The 14,468-nt window shown below is 55.9% G+C and overlaps 1 protein-coding gene across 1 annotated transcript in view; it reads left to right on the forward strand.

Moving 5' to 3' along the window:
- Positions 1 to 653: 653 nt before the first annotated feature.
- The window catches only part of LOC122154023 (FERM domain-containing protein 6-like), a 40,045-nt gene continuing 26,230 nt past the window's right edge, over positions 654 to 14,468 (forward strand). The window contains exons 1-2 of the mRNA XM_042799254.1: positions 654 to 931; positions 1,169 to 1,241. The gene's annotated coding sequence lies outside the window, so the exon portion shown is untranslated. The remainder of the gene's footprint in view (positions 932 to 1,168; positions 1,242 to 14,468) is intronic.

Raw genomic sequence — 14,468 nt, forward strand, 5'->3', positions numbered from 1 at the left:
TTCTTCCCCCAGTCTCGGTGGGCTTTGGGTCTGGTGTCCCTTGGCCACGTGCCTTCTGCAGACCGGCCTTGCAAGAGAGACCAAACCCAAGTAGACTCTGGCTTTCCACGGCTGCCAGGCTTTTCCTGGGCAAAGGGCTCCATTTTCCTCCCAGCCTGCCCTCGGAGGGTTGGCTCAACCCAGATCCTGACTTCTGTCTCCCACCACTCGCCGCTCCCCCGATAAAAAGCCACGTGAAATTTATCTTGCCGTCTTTCATTAAAATAAACCAATTAAGCAGTGCTCAGGAACCTCTGATCTGGGCCAGCTTGGTCAGCCGGCGTATTCATGTTTCCAAAGCATCTTCTCACTCTGCTTACCCTCACATCAAAGAGAGCCGGGGAGCAGCCCCGTCCTTGGAGCGCTTCGGCAAAGTGTGTCAGGAGATTTGGGAAACAGCTGATTTAATGCCGAGGAAATTAGTAACCAAATGAGTTCTTAGCCAAATGGCTCCTCTTCTTGATCTTGGGAAAAGTGGTGTTTAAATTCTCTATCTCATGGTTTTAGACTCAGGAAATGTGATTACACATCTGTCATTATTTTACTCTTCTGTGTTGATGGCTCATATTAAACAAACCACATTCCTGCATTGCTTAGTAATCTCTGCTGTTCCCTTTCCTCGCTGAGGAGACAAGTCCCAGCTTGACATCAATATACCTGTTGATCAGAGCTCCAGTGTTAACCAACCGGCAGAGCTCTGTAGACACCAGCTGCGGGCAGCGTTCGCACCACCGGCCACTTTTCTCCTACTCGCCGCAACTTTGCATCCCCCTTTTTTCCTAACCATCGTTTGGCCGAAGAGCGGGAAGAGCTGGGAGAGATCCACACACCTCTGAGATCCATGTGTTTCTCAGAAAGGTGCTCGAGCCTTCCCCCGTCTTCCACCGAGCAGGTAAGAACATGCGCTTTGGGGTTGGACCGCAGTCAAAAAAGGGTAGGTCCCTCCAAGCAGAGCACAATTCCCAGGGATCCTGGTGCCTCACCAGCCCGGGAGGACACGAAGAGCCCTGCACTCCCACCGGCTCCCACGGGATGGGCTCCCACCAGCTGCACAGGAGGAACCTGCCTTGAAGCGTCCCACCTCTGCAGGGACGCTGAGTTTTTTTCTCTTGGTGGCTTTATCTTCCAGCTCTGCTGAGATAACCCCGAGCTCGCCATGGATATACTGGAGGAACCCGACTTGTAGATGTTCCCAGCACCAGGTAGGAAAACGAGTGCCTGTTTTTAATGGTGTTGGGCCGCGGAAGGGAAAGGAAAGGTGGTGCAGACGGTGACGTGGTGCTGGAGGGGCCATCTTAGGTGGCTCCTAGCTGAGACGTGGGGCTGCAGTGTTGACTTAGAAGTGCATTTCCATGTGTTTTACCTGTGGTTTGTGAACGGTTGTAAATGCCTTTCAGCTGCTGGAAGCTCAGCAGGGGATCTCAGGGCAATCATGGTGTTATCAAGCTTTGTCTTCTCCTGGTGAGGACACAGTTGGCCAAGCGTTGGCAGCCGTGCCCCTCGGGGCCGCGTTTTCCTTTATCACAGCATTTTGGCACGAGAGCCGTGCCAGGAACAGTGCAGGTCCCTGGGGATGCTTGTGGAGGACGGTGCTGTCTCGGGAAAACCCCGAGCTCCCAGTGCAATGCCGTTCGGCTGGATCTGCTCGGTTTTCCCTCAGCCTTCGTTGTGCGATCCCCAGCAGTTGCCTGCGCCAAGGCCTAAATTTCTCCTGTCCTGTCAGGTGCCAGAGGGGTGGAGGGGATGTGCTCCCGGGCCACAAGCCCACCACGTTTGTGCCGGGACTGATTTCCGTGGGAGAAGTGAGGCTGGTGCAGCATCACCCTCTTCTCGGCAAGGTGCCTTGGAGACGAATCCATTTGGTTTAAAATAACTCCTTTTGTTCTCCGCCATGGGAGATCCCAGAGCATTTTTCTCCATCAACCCCTACAGGAGAAGAAGGGAAGGTCCCGGTAAAGGGCGACCGAAACGAAATGGTGGTGGGAGTGGGAGGGCAAAGCTCAGCGTGGGCGAGGGGACCACTCCTTGCCGTGGGAGGCTGGGTGGATGGCCTGGGGGCCGCCGGAGGATTGCCGTCCCTGGGCACCTCTGCTCCCACCCGCTGCACCCCGGCAGCTGGGAAGAAGCAGATTCCCTTGGTGCAAGGCACCGGGGGCTTGCTCTTCCCCCACCCACCCACCCAAGGGTGCTTTGGGGAGTGGGTGCAGCGCTCTGCCTTAGGGTCAAGGCGGGGGTGATGGCGGGTCCCTGGTTGCTGCTAACAGCTCAGGCACGCGCTAGAAATGAGCTGGGGTTGCAGGTTGCTGGATTATCAAGCTGCGTGTAGCTTTGAGGTTTTTTTATATACATGGCAGCCGTGCCTTGGGTGTTTTTGGCAGGCCCTCGGGATTGCCCAAACCATCATGACATAGAGAGCCGATGCTCAGACTTCCTTCTGGCCATGGGTATCGGTAGACTGGGTGTCTTGTTGACCACACCATTGCGATTTCAACCCCGCCTTGAAAGACTGGTGGCAATGGGGGATTGTCCTGGCTGCCCCATGGGGACCCCCCCTTGGGCAGGGGGGCTTGCCTGGACACGGTGCTGGGGCCAGGGCAAAGGATGGGGCACCCCACGGTGACCCAGCAGTGGCAAGGAAGGGATTCCCCCAGCGCAGTCCTGACCCACTCTCCATGGCTGCCCAGGAGCCAGTGCCACACTGTGCCAGACCTAGGGCAAGATGAGGTCTTCCTTGAGCTCTTGGGTCATCTAAAAAAAGCCTGAATGAGGAACATGCTGTTTCTTCTGGCCTGGTTTCACCCAGGGACCCCATGGGGAGGAGGCAGCAGCATGGTGCTGGGGGTGCGTTGGGTCACCCAGTTTGGGGACGGGAGTTTAGGAGCACTTTATGGCTCACCTTATTGCTTCTTTGAAGGCACCTGCGCGGTGTGAGGTTGGCGCCGATGTTGGAAAACTCCTTCGGACCCGGCGAAACACGGGGCCGGGCGCTCTCAGTGGGCAGAGCAGCTCGAGAGGAACGCCTGTAGGACGGCTCTTTTTAAACAATTAAGAGCTTCTCCGGCTCATTTCCTTCCATGCCTTCACAGAGGAAATCATCTTAATTAGCAGTCTTAGTGAATAATTAATTTCCTCAAAATTTTCTGATAGCTTCTTTATAGCGAGAGGAGGGCCCGAGCTGTTCAGGTAAGGCACAAGCTGCCGCCGAGCAGCTCTCGGCACGGCCACAGCTCTGCCTGTCAGCCAGTGCCCCCAGACCCCGAGACCCATTTGCTCCCTTATGGGTGCTGGAAAAGGCCGAAAAAATGGTGTGAGAAGAAACCAGGGTCATGGAGCTGTTTTCCAAGTGGTTTTCCGTCCCCTGCATCCCATGGAGATAAATGCAGCGTATCGATGCCTTAGCAGAGCACGGACATGTGGCCCTAAATCCTGCTGCCCTCCTTGATTAGCCAGTTTATAGACAGGGCTTCGAGTCTCCCTAGCCGTAAAAATCAGGTTTATTTTCAGCTTTGCCTCTCTGCTTTTAATAACAGGAGGGTCTGCTGTTGTTTAGACCTGAGCAGAGAGACTTTAATTACTACTTCTGTGCCGAGAAGGATGTAAATATGGTCTCGGGGAAGCAGCGAGGGTTATTAAAGCGAAAAGGCTGTAATTGCTGTGCCCCTCCCTCTCCATCAGATTTTCCTCTCTCTCCGGTTTGGAGAGGACCGGCTGATCCAGTCAGGCTGTCTCTGGCCATGGGTTGCAGGCTCTTCCCCGGGCAGCCCGCTGGCAGCACCCACTCCAGTTAGGGCTTCTATCAGCCCAGCAAGGATGGAATTGCCTTTATCCAGGCAGGAAAACGCCGTAGGATCCCTGGGTTTTTGGCATGGCTGCCCGGAGATGTTTGCAGTTTGAGGAGCAGGATAAGTGTTTTGGGTGGGTTTTCCTTGGGGAGATCCTTTTGCAGTTAAAGAAAATTCCAGCCCAGCTGTAAACAGCCTCTCTTGGATGCAAACAGTCTCATGTCTTTTTTTTTTTTTTTTTTTAAACTCATATCTTTGATTTCATTTAATAATGGATGAATTATCAGAAATATGTGCTGGCAGGGAGCCCGGGTTTTGTCAGGAGGTGAAAGACTTCAGTCTTTAAGTGGTTGAAAATATTTTTAAAAAAAAAAAGAGAGCGAGAACAAAATTAAAAAAAAAAAAAAAATAAAGTAAGTTTGTGCCAAAGCCTCCGGGAGTGGGAAAAAACCAACTCGACTGCACAACATTTTTTTTCCTCTCTTTTTCTTCATGCCTGTGCAGAGGGCAGGATTTCTCTCACCTAACTCGGCTGCCTCAAACCCAGCGTCAGCTAAACCCAGTCCCCAGTGGGTTGGAGCGGGGAGATGGGAGCTCTGCCCCCTCCAAGGAGACCCGTCTCCTCTGAAACCTCCAGCACAGCCCCTCAGAAAAGGGGGTGCAGATTGGTGACGCCCCCCCCCCCCCCCCCAGCCTTGAGGGATGCTCTTGGCCGCCTCTACACCCGCGCCCCTCTCCTTGCCACGCGCCCAAATAGCGCGTCCCCCTGCCATGCCCACCGGGGCAGCAGCACCCCGGGGGGCAGGGAGTGGGTGGCGAGAGGGACCTTCACCCCTCGGCTGGAGCCTGGGGGGGGGGGGGGGGGGTGAAGCAATCGCACCCAGTCATCGGGCAGGAACGGGGCGAAGCCGGGGCGCAGGGGAGCGGAGGGGAAGGCAGAGCCTCCCCGCCGGCGTGCACCGACATGCCGGGCGGCACCGGGGCTGCGTCCCCGCCGGGTGCCCAGCTCGGTAAAGTGGGCAGGGTTCAATCCATCCCTTCAAAGCCATCTTTTTGGTCATACCGCTGGCTCTGGATGCATTTGCCAGCTTCAGGGTCGCTATTTGGGATCCCCACGGCGGCGGTCACGGCATCTTCTCCCATGGCGGCAGTGGCTTTGGCTGGGCGGAGGGGGGGGGTGGATTTCCCACCCACCCTGCTCTTGGCCAGTTTTAAGGTGAAAATAGGGGGGCATCCAAAAGGCCTGGCTCCATCCGAGCTGCTTGCTCCTGCCGGCGAATCTGGCTTCGTTTCCCTCGAGAAAACGACTTCTCCCCTGCAAAGGAAGCGGCGCCTGGGCGAGGCGGGTCCCCGCGGGGATGCTCGGGCCCCGGCAGGTTTGGGTTGGGTGCCCGCAGCCCGGCCGCGTGGCCGGGGCAGGAGATGCACCCACGCCAGATTTCAACCCACTCTTTGCAGACTGAGTCAGAGTGAGTCAGCCCTCTGGCTCGCTCTCCTGCTGCCCCCGAGCCAACCCAGCACATTTACTAGTTAATTAGTTTTCATTTCCTCCTCCTCGCTTTCCTTCCCTTTGCAGGGAGCCCTCTCCCTCGTCTCACCTGCCCCTCTCTCAAAGCAAAGAGGCAAAGCAAACCCCCGTGCTCAGGGGTCCTACACCCCACAAGCACCCCCAGCACCCCCTCCCGAAAGCATCACCCTTGGGCTTGGCTTCCCACAGAGAGGCCACGGGACACCAGCTCTTGGTCCCGTGTCCATGTGGTAGGTGACAGGAGGGACCCACGCTGCTCCGAGCAGCTTCCTGGGGTCTCTGCCAGCCTTTTCCCCTCTGAGACCCACTTTTAGTCCTTCGAAGAACCCCAACAACATCAGGTTTTAAGTTGCTTTTTCTGGCCATTATTTTCTGGCCCTTCTCAGCACACCTATTTTCCAGCACGAGGATGCTGGCCGAGGAGCCGGTGTGCCCTGTCATGCAGGAAGAGTGCAGGCTGTTATTTTGGTGTCCCGACGAGTTATTAGCAGAGAGGGACGTGTGTTAAGGATTGCAGGGAAGAGGAGGAATGCTCAGTGGCTTTGCAAACAGCTTGTCCGCAGGGCTGGTTTCACTCCATTTCCATGCTCTTGTCTGCTTTCGAGGGGGGGTTATCCCTGGGGAAGTGGCTGAGCAGGGCTGTCACCCATGTGCCACAGACAGGGCAGGTGCCTGGCTGAGCCCTGCACGTCGGCCAGCCCCGGCCTCCCCGTGAAAACCTGGGCTTTAGCTAAAAACCTGATAAAAACCAGGGTTGGTTAAAAAAAAAAAAAAATGCAAAAAAGCCCCTCCGGCTGCTGGAGGAGAGGGTCTGTCCCCTGTGGGGAGGGGGATGTGGATGGGGATAAGGATGGGGGGTGGGGATTGGGAAGGGGAATAAAGGGATGGGGATGGGGAAAGGGAAGGGAAGGGAAGGGAAGGGAAGGGAAGGGAAGGGAAGGGAAGGGAAGGGAAGGGAAGGGAAGGGAAGGGAAGGGAAGGGAAGGGAAGGGAAGGGAAGGGAAGGGAAGGGAAGGGAAGGGAAGGGAAGGGAAGGGAAGGGAAGGGAAGGGAAGGGAAGGGAAGGGAAGGGAAGGGAAGGGAAGGGAAGGGAAGGGAAGGGAAGGGAAGGGAAGGGAAGGGAAGGGAAGGGAAGGGAAGGAAGGGAAGGGAAGGGAAGGGAAGGGAAGGGAAGGGAAGGGAAGGGAAGGGAAGGGAAGGGAAGGGAAGGGAAGGGAAGGGAAGGGAAGGGAAGGGAAGGGAAGGGAAGGGAAGGGAAGGGAAGGGAAGGGAAGGGAAGGGAAGGGAAGGGAAGCACCCTCCTGCCCACGGTGCAAGGGCTGCCTGCAGTCCTGCCTGCTCGCTGGCTCGTCCAGCTCAGCTAATAAGCAGTTGAGCTGTGCCTCAGCTTCCCCACCTGGGCGGGGAGGATTTTTCCAACACCAAGGGTTTGAAACTGAGGCATAAGAAAGCAGACGGGAACATGCAGGTAATTTTTATCCCTGTGAACTAAGCAATGTCATTTCACTTGGAAAATGCATGAATTTTCCTGCTATTTCCTCCCTGCCCTTTGTTCTTCCTCATCTTGTTTCGCAGTACAAAAGGGAAAGAGAGACCTGCAGGAGCTGGGCAGTTTTAATGGGGTATATTAGGTCTGATGGGTAATCAGGTCCATCTCTATCTTGTCTCTGATGGAAAAAAAATCTCAATTTCTTTGGCTTTGCCCATTAAAGTTTAATTAGTTTCAATGCAAATGATTTGTCAAAGAAACAAAGATTTTTTTTTTAAGAAGTTCATGCGTAGCCTGGGCAGCAAAGTGTTTATCGAGTTGTTCCTCTGAGGAGGGTCTGCTCAATGTAAGGCAAAGGGTTTGGGCAGAAGCAGGGAAAAAAGTACCTTTGTTTTTTTCCCAAATAGCTTTCCCACTCTGTGAAAGATCTCCCTGAGCACTCAGCAGCATCACGCAGCCAATTTTACAAGAGACTTACATTTTCCTGGTCTCTGGGTTTGCAAACCTATCGCTGGGAATTGCCCAGACTTGGGAAAAATGGGGCCTTTGCTGGTTTTTCATGTTCTTTGTGTAAGTTCACATGCTGGGAGATCTGATTGCAAAACCAGTCCCAGAGTCAGGGAGCCAAAAGTGCAGGTGTTCACACTGCACTCAGCATGCCTCTTCTCTTTTTTTGGGGTGGTTTCATTTCTTTATCTTGCTTATGTTTCTTAAAGATGCCTCTTTAAGCCCTGAGCAAGACTTGCTGGGCAGCCAGCAGTGTTAGCAGAGCTGATGCAAACTATCTGCTCCCCCCAAATAAAAGAGAATGAGTAAGGTGGGAGCTCAACTTTGAGCATAAGAAAGTAGGCTGCGCTACGAAAGAGCACCTCGGCTTTGCGTCCCGATGAATTTAAGGCAGTCGAAGGGCTCAGTGTTGCTGAGCAGAGGTCATTACCACCGTGGTTTTTATTTACTGCATGCCCAGGGGACTCCAGTGCCACAGCTGGTCCCACTGGGACGGGGCTTTGGGGATGGAAGGGAAAGGACCGGTCCATACAGCGCTGCCCCATAAAGCCCTTGGAAATAGAAAACCGAATACATGACGCCGTGTTTCCCACCCTTCCCCAAGAAACCCCCACGTCCAGCGTTTCCAAAGCTGCTGGGAGACACCAGGTTGGCCGTGTGCTGCTTGTCCAACTTCTCCCCAGCCCCTCACAGAGGGGCGCAGGTACGAAGATGCTCGGGGGAAGCCGAACCTCGCCGCTAACCCCAACCTCGGGCACGTGGGTCCAGGACGTGGCTCACCCCCAGCCCCGGTGCCTGGGGCACGGCACCCACCGGGCGAGGGGCGGCCGGGCAGCCTTCCCCCGAGGAACCAGACACTCCCAACGGCAGATAAAAGGGATGGCGCTGGCTGCCTGCCCGTGGAAAGTCCCAGCTCGCTCCCCGACGCCCAATCTTCTCACCTCGAGCTGTTTGCTGCCATCCTCTCCCCGATTAGCATAAGCAAAGCGAAGCGGGCTGGATGCTGTCTGCAAGCTCGTTTTTCAGCTGCACTAAGCTCCTATTGGTATTTGAGGCTATTTTTAATGCTCTTTCCTACTCCGCCGTGCCACCTAAAGCATTACCAGCCGTGACGAGGCCAGCCTGGCATGTCTCGGCTCAGCCCTGCCTCACAGCTGTCACCCAGCACGGGGTCAGCCCCAAAAACTCCTGTGCCAGCCACCCCCCCGGGCTGGTGACTCCTCCTGGGTGCTGCAGGAAGAATTACCTGCTTTGATACCCCCAAACACTCACTTTTCCATCTCACAAAAAAAAAAAAAAAAAAATATATATATATATATATATATATAATCCAAGCTCCAAAACATCACTGTACTTAGAATCAAATGCAAAGGCATTCAAAAAAAAAATTGAACTGCGGAACTTTCATAATGCATTTGCATAACGCAAAGATATTATTAATTGCCAATTAGCTGTCAAGCAGGACTAATGGCACCCGGTGCAGGTAGAGCGAATGCAGCCAGCCCTCTGCAACTGGAAAAACACCCGGTGCTGTATAATTAAATGTGTCTTCCACGCTTACCCCACCCGACTGGCCTGGGCACCGCTGTGGGAAGCTTCCCACACCAGTGCTGGGATGGGGCAGTGCTGGGACGGGCTGCTGCTGGTCCCCCGGGGCGTGTTATCCTTTCCCCGTGTCGCTGGGATGGCCGGGGATGAACACATCCCTCTCCATCGCGTGCGGCGAGTGAGCTGGTGGGGGTCAGGAAGGAGCAGCACAAGCCCCCGTGCTGGTAGGGAGAGTTTTGAGCAATCGCTGCGGAGGGTAATTGGGGTGTCTGATGGACAGGGGCAGGACGAGGCGCGGTATCGGGTTAGGCTGGGTGTGAAGCCCAATGCAAAGGAGGGCAGGCCTGGTATTTTTCATGCAACAGCTTAAGATCCAGCCCTGTCATAAACACAAACAGGGGAATGTGATAAAGCATCCGATCCTGCTCCACAGGTAGGGTTGTTTGTTGAGCTCAGTGATGGAGAAATGGAAAAAGACCTTTTCTGCCTTGGAAACTGGCCTGATTATACCTGAAAAACTGGGATTTATCCTTGGAAAAAATATACTTCAAGCATTATTTTCTCTGCCTTGTTTATCTGATCACCTGCTAGGATCACCGGCTGGGCCAGTGCCCGTCTGCGGCTGCATCCCATCCCCCTGAAGTGCTAAGAAAGCCTCAGCCAAGGGACATACTGCTTCTTGGCTGTGCTGTGAAAAGGGGAGAATCCCCACCGTGGGTGAAAGCTGCTCCCCGCCAGGCTGGGTGCAGCAAACAGGGGGTCCCACCGCGGGAGGGACCGTCCTGCCCCAGCCCCCTGCGCCCGTACCAGCACGAGAAGGCTCTCTGTGAAACCTGAAAGCAGGAGCTCTGATGGAGCTGACAGAGCCCGGCAGGTCCCCGCTGGGGACACCCACAGCCTTTTGGCACCAGCACGTCCCCACCGGCCTGGCTGGTCGGATGAGGGGGTGTCGAGGAGAGTCAGGGACAGCCTTCGCCCCAGGGACAGCCGCCCTGCCAGCTCCAGGGGATGCTGCTGCTGCTCTTTCCTTATGCACGGAGCACGTCATTTGGGGCTTTCTGATTTTTTTTTTTAGGTTTAATTTCGGAGGCTTTTTGGCTTGTGGGTGGTGAGCCGGAGCGGCTGGTGGCAGGGCAGCCCCAGGGACCCCCAGGCTCACCAGAGCCCCGCGATGCTGGTTGGAGCCATCGTGCCCTGCTCTCAAAGGCCAAATCCTTCCCTTCTTCAAGGTTAATCATGGAAGAGGGTGGGGAAGGAAGGCAGAGCTGTGGAGAGAGGCTGTGCATGGAACAGTCATCCTACCCTACAGCCCGGGGGCCGAGCCAAGGGACGAGGGTCCCAGCAATGTCATGCAACGGAGCTGGAGGCTGCTGCGGGGAATCCGTGACTATCCGATTCAGCCAGCCAGGGCCAGCCTTAAAAAAAAGGAGATGCTGTTTCACCAAGCTGCGATCTTGGCTGTGGGATGCTGGGGTGCATGCAGGCTCTCAGCCCACCTCCAGCTTTTCATGGGGGCTAGCTGGGGGGGCGGCGGGATGCCACGGGAATACAAAGCCACGGGAATACTTCAGCTCCGCAGATGCAAAGTGCTGGCTCAGCACAGATTTCCCCTTATTAATTAGGCTACGGGGCAAAGCAGCACCTCTCTAATCACCGGCGACGTGATAGGAGCCACTCGGCCAGCCACAAGTGTGTGCTGAAGGGTAAATCAGGGGAGGGGGGGGAATGCGCTGCCTTGCCGAATACGATGGCAGGAGGGGTGTAAATCAGGGGGATCTGGCGTGGGGGGGCTCAGTTAATCAGGACAGTTAGCTTGGGGGCCACCCCCTTCTTCTGCAAAACACCAAAATGAATGAACCCCATCAGTGCGAGGGGTTTAGGGGCTGTGTTTGCACAGGGAAGGGTGCCCTGCGCCGGAGACAAGCGTGGCTGGAGATAAAGGAGGTGTCTGGGCTTTGGAGCAGGACGGGGTGGGTGGGTGAGCGGGATGGGAGTTACTGGGTGGGATAACACAGGACACCCAGTCCCTCCGCCCCGCGTTGGAGGGGATGGCACCGAGGTCACGGCAGGCGAGCACCGGGAGAGCTGAGCTTGCCCCCAACCCGGGCAGGTTCCCAGAGGATTTTAGGAACCTGCTCAGCTGAGTTAGAAAAGCTCCAGTATTTCCTAGGCGCAAAAGGGCAGGTGCTGGGGCAGAGCTGGTGTCCCTGGTGGGGTCCCCATGGTGCCACTCGCAGCCAGCTCAGCCCCGGGCCAAGCAGCACTGGGGGAGCAAACAGCAGCTTTGCCACAGCCTGTGGGTGTGCAAAGGACAAGGGGGGAATCAGCTTAATCCTGTTTTTCTGTTATACTTTGAAAAAAATATATCTATATTCCAGCAGGCTTTCCCCTGCTCGTAAAGCCCCTCCTGGGGTTGCTCCCCGAGGGAGTCCCTGGCCCCAGGGATGGGTGATGTGCTGATATTAACACCCTGCTTTCCTCTCCTGCTCGCCACTCCAAAGCCGAGAGCGCTTCTCCAAAAGCCCCAAAGAGCAAAAATAAATACGCTAAGCTTAAATACAAGTGCTGACAAAGCAGTCAGAGCTGGCAACGGTGCTGAAAGCAGAGTTTCCGTGAGGGTGACAGCCCTGTTTCCCAGTCCTTTCCTGGGATGCCCCCAGCATCCTTCACCCCTTCGCCTTTGTTTGGGTAAAGCCTTGAGCAAAGAAATGTTGGCACAGGGCAGTGTTGTGCAAACAGGAGCCACAGCAGGGCTGCATGAGAAACACCTGGGATTTCTCCCCCACTGCCCATCACCGGCTTCCAGGCACTTTATTTTTAGTATTTTTCTAAAAAAAAATATAATTTCATTGGAAATAGGTGCCCTGGGGCGCAGAGGCTCTGTGCACATTGGCACGGTGGGAACCACCGTAATCCTCACCCCTGCCTCCAGCTCCTGGGATGGGTGAGAATCAAGGCACTGCATTTCATGTCCCTGCATTAACGGGTGTCAGCAATCTACTCTGAACCTGTATTTCCCAGGGATTTCTATCTGGATCATAAACATTCAGAGGAGGGGAGAAGGTAAAAAATAATAATAAAAAAAAAAAAAAGAAAAAAAAAATTCACATTAAAGGAGGTCATAGTAGCCACAGCTGCTTTTGCTTTATTGTGCTCGTATAGCTCATAAACAGCTTGGGTTTGCAAAGTGAAGAGCACCCGGGCCAGCGGCATGGTGCTGGCTCCCGCTGCTGCCATGGGCTGTTAGCAGCCCCCCCTCCCCCCAAAACCTCCTGGGGATTTTTAGGGTGTCATGAAAACGCGAGCATGCATGAGAGCAGAGCAGGGTTTTGCTGATCGGGGCTTGCACCGCTAACGCCCTGCCTGGGGGGCACGGGTGCTGCGGTGCAAATCCACCCTCCGCCAGGCGCGTAGGCGAGGGCTGCAGCACCCAGAGTTGGGGTGGGACCCCAAAAAAGGGGTAGGGGGGGTGACGGGGTGGCGAGGGGATGCAGGATTTTTGAGGTGGCCCAGCTGGGTCCCCAAAGCCATGGTTCCTCCCTCCCATCCCTCACTGGATCCCAAAGGCAGCGTCGGTGAGCCGGCTCTTTGCCTCCCGGTTTGCTTTCGTGAAACCAGAGCCTGGGCTCCCACGGAGCACCCCGGCTTCCTTCAGCCCAGGGGCGACCGGGGACCCCGGGGTGGGAGGGAGGGGTGTTCTCAGGGCTCTGAAAACCAAATAAACTCCCTCTTGGAGTTGTAGGACCCAGGTTTGGGGTCAGCATTGGGTCTGCTCCTCCATCTGTGGGATGCCAGGGCACCCACAGCACCCGAGGGTGGGTGGCCTGGGCACTGCCTTCACCCCGGGGCCTCCCATCCACGGTGGTGGAGGATGCTGGAGGAATCCAGGATGGAAAACATCGGGGCCTCCCGGAGCAGGCTGGTCCCCGGCACATCTCTGAGCCCAACCCGACCTTGGTGTGTCCCCCCGATCCATCTGGGTACCCCCACCCATCCCGGACACAAGGGGAGATGATGGCATTTCAACCCCGCGTTTTTCAGCAATTTTTTTAGCCGAGCCCTGCCTGCGCCCACCTTCCCACGCCTCGCTGTGTGTGTGTGGGGGGGGGCTTCACCAGCTTCCCCGGGGCGGGGGGACACACACGTGCTCTTTGGGGTAAAATAACCTCCTTGGGTGGAAAGCTGGGGTTGGTCATTTTGGCGTGGGGCCGTGCCCGCGCCTGACTCACCGTTTAAACTCGTCCTTTGTGCGCTGGAACCGGGAGTCGCGTGTGCGAGCTGGCAGGGGAAACCCACAGCCGGGGGGGGGGCCGCACAGCTGCCGCTTCCCCGGGAAATGGCATGTCTGGGAGACGTTTCCACTGAAAATTGCCCTTAAAAGCCAAACAAAACGGTGTTTTTCTCTGCGGCGGGTGCTGCAGGGGACGGAGGTCCCAGGCACCCTCTGCCTTCACGCCAGACGACGGTCTGGTGGCAAACAGTATTTGAAAGAGCGAAGCCACCGTCCCCCAGCCCCCCCGCTCGCCTCTGCTGGGGCGGGGAGCCCCCCTTTGCACCCCCAAAGTGGGTTTTTGTGCTGGAGGGGGGGTACCCCGCGGGGTGGGAGAGCTGGGGGGGGGGTGGTGGCAGGGATCCCGGCACGCTGGCACGAGCTGCTGGCAAAATCGAGCGATGCGGGCATTGGCAGGGGAGGCGGCAGCTGCAGGCACGGGGGGATTGCTGAGTTCCCTGGGCTTTACAAATATACGTGTGCGTGCATGCATATATCTAGACGTATATACACATGAATGTGCACATGCATTGCCTGCAAAAGGAGTGACCCTTGGCAAATACACTGAAATAATGCACCGCAGTTTCGCAGCCCCTCCAATGCATTTGCTCCCCTGCCGTAGATTTACAAGGACACTCTCAAGCCTCTGATACTAATAATAAGTAAATAAGGAAATAAATAGGTAAATGAAATAAGGAAATAAATAGATAAATAAGGCATTTGCTGCAGCAGCAGTGGGATATTTGCAGTCAGTGGCTAAAGCTGTGAGGTTTCAAGCCTTTCCTGGGGGTGGGGGTCGGGGAAGCAGACATGGTGCCCCGCTCCAGCCTCCCCCATGGGTGCTGGTGCCCTTGGTGGTGACACCTCTCTGGTGAGATGTCTGGGGGATCCGGCCCAGGGTGCAAACAGCCCAGCCAAAGCCCGCGGTTGTTTCTGAGCTGGTACCCCCAGAATGGCTTTTTTGGCCCTGGGGGACGATGGTGCAGAGGGGGGATCTCCTTGGGGTGCAGGCGGAGGTGAGATGGAGCGAGGAGGGGGTGAAGGAGAGGCACTGGGTGGAGGGGAGAGAAAAAAGTAGGCGGCCAGAGAGAAGGGACGAGGGGCTGCGAGGACCCCAGTGATGTGTCCTGGGGAGCTCACCTGCAGCAGACTGGGTCCTGCGTGCCATTAATTAACTACAAAGAGATTAACAAGCTGTTCGTGGGAGCCGGTTAGATAAATATTAGCCAAGCTACGGATCCTCGTGGAGGCCTGCTCAGTCCATTTCTTTAAGATCAATTTGCATTTGGTCGGGCGTTTAAAAGA

The sequence above is a fragment of the Tyto alba genome, unplaced genomic scaffold (genome assembly GCF_018691265.1).
Source record: "Tyto alba isolate M040663 unplaced genomic scaffold, T.alba_DEE_v4.0 Super-Scaffold_29, whole genome shotgun sequence".
NCBI lineage: Eukaryota > Metazoa > Chordata > Aves > Strigiformes > Tytonidae > Tyto > Tyto alba.